The 10,703-nt window shown below is 46.7% G+C and overlaps 1 long non-coding RNA gene across 1 annotated transcript in view; it reads left to right on the forward strand.

Moving 5' to 3' along the window:
- LOC142071639 (uncharacterized) overlaps positions 1-5,002 on the forward strand; it is a 115,262-nt gene extending 110,260 nt beyond the window's left edge. Inside the window, exon 4 of the long non-coding RNA XR_012667786.1 lies at positions 4,819-5,002. This is a non-coding gene — a long non-coding RNA (uncharacterized LOC142071639). The remainder of the gene's footprint in view (positions 1-4,818) is intronic.
- Positions 5,003-10,703: the final 5,701 nt, after the last annotated feature.

Genomic DNA, 10,703 nt, shown 5'->3' on the forward strand with positions numbered 1-10,703 from the left:
AATGTGCATGATAATCAAGGTGGGCCATTTCCAGCACAAATCCAGGCTTTCTCACCCCCCCCCCCTTTTCCCAGGGACACACACACACACACAAACTCACTCTCCTGCTGGCAATAGCTCATCCAAACTGACCACTCTCCAAGTTTAAATCCAAGTTTAACCAGAACGTCTTGGGGGTGGGGTAGGAAAAAACAAGGGGAAATAGGCTACCTTGCATAATGACTTAGCCACTCCCAGTCTCTATTTAAGCCTAAATTAATAGTATCCAATTTGCAAATGAATTCCAATTCAGCAGTTTCTCGCTGGAGTCTGGATTTGAAGTTTTTTTGTTTTAAGATAGCGACCTTCATGTCTGTGATTGCGTGACCAGAGAGATTGAAGTGTTCTCCGACTGGTTTATGAATGTTATAATTCTTGACATCTGATTTGTGTCCATTTATTCTTTTACATAGAGACTGTCCAGTTTGACCAATGTAAATGGCAGAGGGGCATTGCTGGCACATGAGGGCATATATCACATTGGTGGATGAGCAGGTGAACGAGCTTCTGATAGTGTGGCTGATGTTATTAGGCCCTGTGATGGTGTCCCCTGAATAGATATGTGGGCACAGTTGGCAACGGGCTTTGTTGCAAGGATAAGTTCCTGGGTTAGTGGTTCTGTTGTGTAGTATGTGGTTGTTGGTGAGTATTTGCTTCAGGTTGCGGGGCTGTCTGTAGGCAAGGACTGGCCTGTCTCCCAAGATTTGTGAGAGTGTTGGGTCATCCTTCAGGATAGGTTGTAGATCCTTAATAATGCGTTGGAGGGGTTTTAGTTGGGGGCTGAAGGTGACGGCTAGTGGCGTTCTGTTATTTTCTTTGTTAGGCCTGTCCTGTAGTAGGTGACTTCTGGGAACTCTTCTGGCTCTATCAATCTGTTTCTTCACTTCCGCAGGTGGGTATTGTAGTTGTAAGAAAGCTTGACAGAGATCTTGTAGGTGTTTGTCTCTGTCTGAGGGGTTGGAGCAAATGCGGTTGTATCGCAGAGCTTGGCTGCTGAATTGGAATTCATTTGCAAATTGGATACTATTAATTTAGGCTTAAATAGAGACTGGGAGTGGCTAAGTCATTATGCAAGGTAGCCTATTGCCCCTTGTTTTTTCCTACCCCCCCCCCCCAGACGTTCTGGTTAAACTTGGATTTAAACTTGGAGAGTGGTCAGTTTGGATGAGCTATTGCCAGCAGGAGAGTGAGTTTGTGTGTGTGTCCCCGGGAAAAGGGGGGGGAGGGGTGAGAAAGCCTGGATTTGTGCTGGAAATGGCCCACCTTGATTACCATGCACATTGTAGGGAGAGTGGTCACTTTGGATGGGCTATTACCAGCAGGAGAGTGAGTTTGTGTGGGGGAGGGCGGAGGGTGAGAAAACCTGGATTTGTGCTGGAAATGGCCCACCTTGATGATCACTTTAGATAAGCTATTACCAGCAGGACAGTGGGGTGGGAGGAGGTGTTGTTTCATGATCTCTGTGTGTATATAATGTCTGCTGCAGTTTCCACGGTATGCATCCAATGAAGTGAGCTGTAGCTCACGAAAGCTCATGCTCAAATAAATTGGTTAGTCTCTAAGGTGCCACAAGTACTCCTTTTCTTTTTGCGAATACAGACTAACACGGCTGTTACTCTGAAATCTAAAGAGAACCTGTTCTGTTATTGAGAGCACAGGAACAAATAATCCTGATGTGCAGAAAGAATAGAAAATATGGCAGGCAACCAGCTTGGCTTCACAGAGAAATCTTCAGTGAGCTTAGACACAAAAAGAAAGCTTACAAGAAGTGGAAATTTGGACAGATGACTAGGAAGGAGTATAAAAATATTGCTCAAGAATGCCGGGGTGTAATCAGCAAGGCCAAAGCACAACTGGAGTCACAGCTAGCAGGGGATGTGAAGGGTAGCAAGAAGGGTTTCTACAGGTATGTTAGCAACAAGAAGAAGGGACCCTTACTGAATAGGGGAGGCAACCTAGTGACAGATGATGTGGAAAAAGCTGAAGTATTCAGTGCTTTTTTTGCCTCAGTCTTCACAGACAAGGTCAGCTCCCAGACTGCTACACTGGGCAGCACAGTAGGGAAGGAAGTGAGCAGCCCTCAGTGGTGAAAGAACCGGTTAAGGACTATTTAGAAAAGCTGGACATGCACAAGTCCATGGGTGCGGATCTAATGCATCTGAAGGTGCTGAGGAAGTTGGCTGATATGATTGCAGAGCTATTGGCCATTAGCTTTGAAAACTCATGGTGATCGGGGGAGGTCCCGGACTATTGGAAAAAGGCAAATATAGTGCCCATCTTTAAAAAAAAAAAGGAAAAAAGAGAATCCAGAGAACTACAGACGGTCAGCCTCACCTTAGTCCCTGGAAAAATCATGGAACAGGTCCTCAAGAAATCCATTTTGAAGCACTTGGAGGAGAGGAAAGTGATCAGGAACAGTCAACATGGATTCACAAAGTACAAGTCATGCCTGACCAACCTGATTGCCTTCCATGATGATAACTGGCTCTGTGGATATGAGGAAAGTGGTGGATGTAGTATATCTTTACTTTAGCAAAGCTTTTGGTACAGTCTCCCACAGTATTCTTGCCAGCAAGTTAAAAGAGCATGGATTGGATGAATGGACTATAAGGTGGATAGAAAGCTGGCTAGATCGTCGGGCTCAGCAGGTAGTGATCAATGGCTCAATGTCAAGTTGGCAGCCGGTATCAAGTGGACTGCCCCAGTGGTCGGTCCTGGGGCCAGTTTTATTCAATATCTTCATTAATGATCTGGATGATGGGATGGATTGCACCCTCAGCAAGTTTGCGGTTGACACTAAGCTGGGGTGAGAGGTAGATATGCTGGAGGGCAGGGATAGGGTCCAGAGTGACCTAGACAAATTGGAGGATTGGGCCAAAAGGAGTCTGATGAGGTTCAACAAAGACAAGTGCATAGTCCTGCACTTAGGATGGACGAATCCCACACACTGCTACAGGCTGGGGACTGACTGACTAAGCAACAGTTCAGCAGAAAAGGACCTGGGCATTACAAGATGTTGGATATGAGTCAACATTGCACTATAAGGTGGGTAGAAAGCTGGCTAGATTGTCGGGCTCCACGGGTAGTGATCAATGGCTCCATGTCTAGTTGGCAGCCGGTATCAAGTGGAGTGCCCCAAGGGTCGGTCCTGGGGCCGGTTTTGTTCAATATCTTCATAAATGATCTGGAGGATGGTGTGGATTGCACTCTCAGCAAATTTGCGGATGATACTAAACTGGGAGGAGGGGAGGGATAGGATACAGAAGGACCTAGACAAATTGGAGGATTGGGCCAAAAGAAATCTGATGAGGTTCAATAAGGATAAGTGCAGGGTCCTGCACTTAGGACGGAAGAACCCAATGCACAGCTACAGACTAGGGACCGAATGGCTAGGCAGCAGTTCTGCGGAAAAGGACCTAGGGGTGACAGTGGACGAGAAGCTGGATAGGAGTCAGCAGTGTGCCCTTGTTGCCAAGAAGGCCAATGGCATTTTGGGATGTATAAGTAGGGGCATAGCGAGCAGATCGAGGGACGTGATCGTTCCCCTCTATTCAACATTGATGAGACCTCATCTGGAGTACTGTGTCCAGTTTTGGGCCCCACACTACAAGAAGGATGTGGATAAATTGGAGAGAGTCCAGCGAAGGGCAACAAAAATGATTAGGGGTCTGGAACACATGAGTTATGAGGAGAGGCTGAGGGAGCTGGGATTGTTTAGCCTGCAGAAGAGAAGAATGAGGGGGGATTTGATAGCTGCTTTCAACTACCTGAAAGGGGGTTCCAAAGAGGATGGCTCTAGACTGTTCTCAATGGTAGCAGATGACAGAACGAGGAGTAATGGTCTCAAGTTGCAGTGGGGGAGGTTTAGATTGGATATTAGGAAAAACTTTTTCACTAAGAGGGTGGTGAAGCACTGGAATGCGTTACCTAGGGAGGTGGTAGAATCTCCTTCCTTAGAGGTTTTTAAGGTCAGGCTTGACAAAGCCCTGGCTGGGATGATTTAACTGGGAATTGGTCCTGCTTCGAGCAGGGGGTTGGACTAGATGACCTTCTGGGGTCCCTTCCAACCCTGATATTCTCTGATTCTATGATTCTATGATTGAGCCGTTGTTGCCAAGAAGGCTAATGACAGATTGAGCTGCTTTAGTAGGAGCGTTGATAGCAGATGAAGTGATTATTCCCCTCTTTTCGGTACTGGTGAGGCCACATCTGGAGTATTGCATCCAGTTTTGGGGTCCCCACTATAGAAAGAACGTGGACAAATTGGAGAGAGTCCAGCGGAGGGCAATGAAAATGATTAAGGGCCTGGGGCACAAGATTTACGTGGAGAGGCTGAGGGAACTGGGTTTATTTAGTCTGCAGAAAAGAAAAGTGGGTGGATTTGATCGTAGCCTTCAACTACCTGAAGGGGGGTTCCAAAGAGGATGGAGCTCAGCTGTTCTCAGTGGTGGCAGATGACAGAACAAGAAGCAATGGAGGACAGGGGGACAGTGGTGGTGTCTAGGTTGGATATTAGGAAAAACTGTTTCACTAGGAGGGTGGTGAAGCACTGGAATGAGTTACCTAGGGAGGTGGTGGAATCTCCATCCTTAGAGGTTTTTAAGGCCCATCTTGACACAGCCCTGGCTGGGATGATTTAGTTGGGGTTGGTCCTGCTTTGAGCAGGGGGTTGGACTAGATGACCTCCTGAGGTCTCTTCCAACCCTAATCTTCTATGATTCTAATGGGCAAAAGGGGACAGATCACTTTATAATAACCTGTTCTGTTCATTCCCTCCAGGGCACCTGACATTGGCCACTATCAGAAGACAGGATACTGGGCTAGATGGACCTTTGGACTGACCCAGTATGGCTGTTCGTATGTTCTAACAAAAACAGAGGCCATCAGAAGCATTAACTTAATGAAAAAAATAAGGGTAATTATTGTTAACCATATTTTTGGCACCACGGAAAAACACTAGTGCCCCAATAGCACTTCTGCTTGCATTGGATGGATGATCACTGTAAATCGATGTCCAATACTAAAATTGCTTGTTTTCATATTTTAATTTGTCTTCACATAGCTATTTGTGAATTTCAAATCTAAATGCCTCCACACATGAGAAGTTGACTAGCAACTTATTTTCCTTCTCCATTATCTAGCAGTGCAAACACATAGGAGGTAATTTTCAGTTCCATTAATAATATGAGAAGTTGCAAGTCTACTATTGTCTGCAAATCCCTGAAACAAACCCTTTACTGATTTTGTTTAGACTTATAATTATACAATTTTCATTTTTCTTTTCTTTTTTAAAAAACACTACACTACAAGTCAGATCTTAGGCTGATGTAAATCAGCATACCTCTATGAAATAAATGGAACTGTGCCAACTTACAGTAGCAGAAGCCCGGGGCCCTGAGCCCCACCACCCAGGGCTGAAGCCGAAGCAACTTCATGGGGCCCCCTATGGCGTGGAGACCCAGGCAATTGTCCTGGTTGCTACCCCTTAACACTGGCCTGGATTTCATATGCATAAAAACATTTGTTGTGGCACAGGTGGGCTGTGGAGTTTTTATAGCATGTTGAGGGGGCCTCAGAAAGGAAAAGGTTGAGAACCCCTGTCCTGGATCACTATCATGTGAACTCCTGGATCACTGAAACAGTCATGGAGTCACAGACAGTTCCTTTACACCTTCCAGTCTATCTTGCCACCCAGACAAACTGGATTTAGTGATAAATGGTCACTTGCACCCAAAAAAATCACACAATATTCAAGTTGCTTCCGGTCCCGAGAGACCAATCAGTCACTTACCTACCCTTGGGGGAATTCAGTGCCAAAAAAATAAAAATTCTGTACACAATATTTTAAAATTCTGCATATTTTATTTGTCAAAATAACACTATATAAACAATCCAGTTTCCATATTTTTGATAATTTATTTCAAAATACCTATCATCAAGTATGTCTAACAATACGGACAAAAAAAGATTCAGGAATTATTTTTGACAAACAGATTTCTTATTAATATATATTAATATAGTATATTAATATAGTACCTGAGTAATTCATTTAAACTACAATACAGAAACATATTTCTGCACCCCTCAGAAGCAGTGTAAAGGCTTGGGAGAGTCAGGAGTAATGTAGGAGCTGAGAGAAAAGGACAGAGCCCGGGAATGAACCTGGAGGGTTGTTGAGTGTGGGTGGGAGAAATATGGAACAGTTTATTTTGGGGGGGATTGTTAGGGAGTTGAGGAGCCTCCCCCATGCAGACCATGGCTGATCCTGAGCCTCTCCCATTCAGTTAGGCACATCTGTCCCTGTTTCCATGTATGTATGCACCCCCCATCCCCATATAGCCATGTAACCCCCTCCCCCATCCCTATGTGGTCCTGGAGCCTCCCTAACCCCCTATCCACATGTGGCCCTGGAGGCCCCTCCTGCCGTCATCCCCATGTGGCCCAGAGCACCCATTCCGATTCAGCCCCTGGCTCAATGCTGTCACCCCACTAGCTCCTGAGTCCACACCCATCTGTCCCCACACTAGCCCTTCTGACTCCAGTCTGTAACCCCCCAGCAGCCCTGTGTGCCCCACTGTGCCTTCTAATCTGGCTCCACTGCCAGGCTGCTGTAATGAACACAGCCAGCTGATAGCTGTTACTGCCAGTCAGCCAGCTGGTGGGTGAAAGGCAGAACTGCAGCACTTTGTGGGCAGAATGTATGTTCTGCAGATAAAAAAAAATCTGCAGTGGACGTGAATTCTGTGTGTGCACAGTGGTGCAGAATTCCCCCAGGAGTGACTTACCCAGGTCACCAGTAACCTAGATCTTACACCAGATACAACACCTGTAGCCAATTCTGTAATAAACTATCTAAAGGTTTGGAGTGGGCAAATATACTGTGGGGGCTGCTGTGATCCAAGTAGCCAATGCAATCACTTATGTTCTGCTAACAAGGGTAGTGATGTTGGGAAATGTGCAGGTCATAGTGGATGGCTTTGCTGCAATAGGGTTCCCTAACTGTAATGGGGCAATAGACGGAACACATATCCCTATCTTGGCACCAGACCACCTTGTCAACCAGTACATAAACCGCAAGGGGTAATTCTCAATGTTGCTGCAAGCACTGGTGGATCACAAGGGATGGTTCACCGACAACAACATGGGATGGCCCGGAAAGGTGCATGATGCTCGCATCTTTAGGAACTCCGGACTGTTCGAGAAGCTGCAAGAGGGAATTAATTCCCAGACCAGAAAATTACCTTGGGGGATGTTGAAATGCCAATAGTTATCCTTGGGGACACAGCCTATCCCTTGCTCCCATGGCTCATGAAGCTGTACACAGGCAGCCTGGGCAGTAGTAAGGAGCAGTTCAACTATAGGCTGAGCAAGTGCAGAATGTGCCTATGGACATTTAAAAGCTCGCTGGCGCTGTTTGCTGACTAGGTTAGATCTCGGTGCAACCAATATTCCCATTGTTATTGCTGCTTGCTGTGTGCTCCATAATATCTGTGAGAGTAAGTGGGAGACATTTATGGCAGAGTGGGAGGTTCAGGCAAATCACCTGGCGGCCAAGTTTGAGCAGCCAGACACCAGGGCAATTAGAAGAGCACAACTAGGCCCACTGCACATCAGAGAGGTTTTGAAAACCAGTTTCATGACTGGCCAGGCTACGTGTGACAGCTGTGTGTGTTTCTCCTTGATGCAAACCCACCCCCTTTGTTGATTTTAATTCCCTGTAAGCCAACCACCATCCCCCCTTCAATCACAGCTGGCAAAGGAAATAAAGTCATTATTGTTTTGAAACCATGTATTCTTTCTTTATTAATTGAAAAAAAAGTGAGATAACTGACAAGGTAGCCCAGGTCGGGTAGGGGAGGAGGGAAGGACAAGGCCACATTTTTGATTTGTTGCCACACTACAAATCAAAACTGTTTGAATGAGAGCCTTCTCTTGCTTGGGCCATCCTCTGGAGTGGAGTGGCTGGGTGCCCAGAGCCTCCCCTCCCCCACCCCGCATTCTTGGGCATCTGGGAGAGGAGGATATGGAACTTGGAGAGGAGGGCAGGTGGTTATACAGTGGATGCAGCGGTGGTCTGTGCTCTTGTTGCCTTTTCTGCAGTTCCACCAGATGCCTGAGCATGTCCGTTTGCTCCCCCATTAGCCTCAGCATCACCTTCTGCCTCTTCTCATCGCGCTCACTTAACGCTTTCTTGGCCTCTGACACTGTATGCCTCCATGCATTCAGCTGTGCCCTATCAGTATGGGAGGACTGCATGAGCTTGGAAAACATGTCATCACGAGTGCGTTTTTTTTGCATTCTAATCTGCAATAACCTCTGGGACAGAGATGATAGGGGGAGCGTAGAAACATTTGCACCTGTGGGGAGAAAAAAGGGAGAGTAGAATTTAAGAAGATACAATGCTGAGAACAAAAGGGAGACTCTTTCACAGTGAATCAAGCAATTCACAAAAGACAGCACATGTGCTTTTTAGATACAAGGTCGCATTTTGCCTTTTATATTGAGCACCTGCTGGTATGGTGACACATCACACACGGCTGGACAACAGAATTCAGTTTCCAGGCAACCATGGTGAGCCAAAGGGTATGCAGGGTTGGCTTCTTCCACCTTCATAACATGTTGGAATGGTTTCAAACTGCAGAGCCCTCCTTTCCCATAGCAAGCAATGCCAGTTGGGTTTGCCATTTAAAAGGAGGGGCTGCGGTTTTGGGGTGGGTGTGCAGCAATTCTCTGGGATGATCCCTTCACCCCTCCCCACACCACATAGCTATTCTCAGGAATGATCCCTTTTAGCCAAGCGTGAACAGCCCAGCATGAATGGGGTCCTTTTACTGTTCCCTTACAAAAATTCCCCTATTTCAACCAGGTAACCATGAATGATATCACTTTCCTGAGGCTAACACAGAAAGATAAAGACTGACTGTTTCTTCAATGTGACCAAAACCCAGGACCATTTGCTGCCGTGCTTTCTGCTGCAAAGATTCCAGACTACTTGCTACTGGCTTGGCGTGGTAAAGCGACCTACTGTGGAGGACGAAATAAGGCAGCCCTCCCCAGAAAACTTCTGCAAAGGCTTTCAGAATACCTCCAGGAGAGCTTCATGGAGATGTCCCTGGAGGATTCCCGCTCCATCCTCAGACACGTTAACAGACTTTTCCAGTAGCTGTTCTGCCCACAAATGCATCCCAATTCTTCAGGGCAAATCAAACATTAAACACAATTGCTTTTAAACCCTGTTGTGTACAAATGCGCACTCACCAGAAGTGCCTTCTCCAGCTTCAGGGTCTGGGAACCCACCTTGGGATGGTATTGGCTCCAGGGTGATGAAAAGGCCCTGGCTGATGGGGAGAACAGATTCTCCTCTTGCCTGCTGCGCATTCTCTTCCTCCTTCTCCTCCTCTTCCTCATCCACAAAATCCTCCCCCCTGTTGCTTGAGACTTACAGGTGTCCCTGGACAGTGGTGGGATAGTGATAGGGTCCCCCCCTATAATGGCATGCAGCTGATCATAGAAGCAGCATGTATAGGGCTCTGACCTGGAGTGACCGTTTGCCTCCTTTGTCTTTTGGTAGGCTTGCCTGAGCTCCTTAACTTTCATGTGGCACTGCTATGTGTCCCTGTTGTAGCCTCTCTCCACCATGCCCTGTGCGATTTTGCATATAAGCATGTCTTCTTTTTGATCGGAGTTCGGCCTGCACAGATTCTTCTCCCCAGACAGCAATCAGATCCAGTGTCTCCCGTTCTCCATGCTGGAGCTCGTTTGCAAGAAAGAAGTGGTTCAGGACTATTTAGAAAAGCTGGACGAGCACAAGTCCATAGGGCTGGATGTGCTGCATCCGAGGGTACTAATGGAGTTGGCAGATGTGATTGCAGAGTCATTAGCCATTATCTTTGAAAACTCATGGCGATCAGGGGAGGTCCTGGATGACTGGAAAAAGGCTAATGTAGTGCCCGTCTTTAAAAAAGGAAAGAAGGAGGTTCACCTCAATCCCTGGAAAAATCATGGAGCAGGTCCTCAAGGAATCAATTCTGAAGCACTTAGAGGAGAAGAAAGTGATCAGGAACAGTCAGCATGGATTCACCAACGGCAAGTCATACCTGACTAATTTAATTACCTTCTATGACGAGATAACTGGCTCTGTGGATGAGGGGAAAGCAGTGAACGTGTTATTCCTTGACTTTAGCAAAGCTTTTGATATGGTCTCCCACAGTATTCTTGCCAGCAAGTTAAAGAAGTATGGGCTGGATGAATGGACTATAAGGTGGATAGAAAGCTGGCTAGATTGTCGGGCTCAGCGGGTAGTGATCAATGGCTCAATGTCTAGTTGGCAGCCGGTATCAAGCGGAGTGCCTCAAGGGTCGGTCCTGGGGCCGATTTTGATCAATATCTTCATTAATGATCTGGCGTGGACTGCACCGTCAGCAAGTTTGCAGATGACACTAAACTGGGAGGAGTGGTAGATACGCTGGAGGGGAGGGATAGGATATAGAGGGACTTAGACAAATTGGAGGATTGGGCTAAAAGAAATCTGATGAGGTTCAACAAAGACAAGTGCAGAGTCCTGCACTTAGGACGGAAGACTCCCATGCATTGCTACAGACGAGGGACTGAATGGCTAGGCAGCAGTTCTGCAGAAAATGACCTAAGGGTTACAGTGGACGAGA

This window comes from Caretta caretta, chromosome 3, assembly GCF_965140235.1.
Source record: "Caretta caretta isolate rCarCar2 chromosome 3, rCarCar1.hap1, whole genome shotgun sequence".
In the NCBI taxonomy this organism is placed as follows: domain Eukaryota; kingdom Metazoa; phylum Chordata; order Testudines; family Cheloniidae; genus Caretta; species Caretta caretta.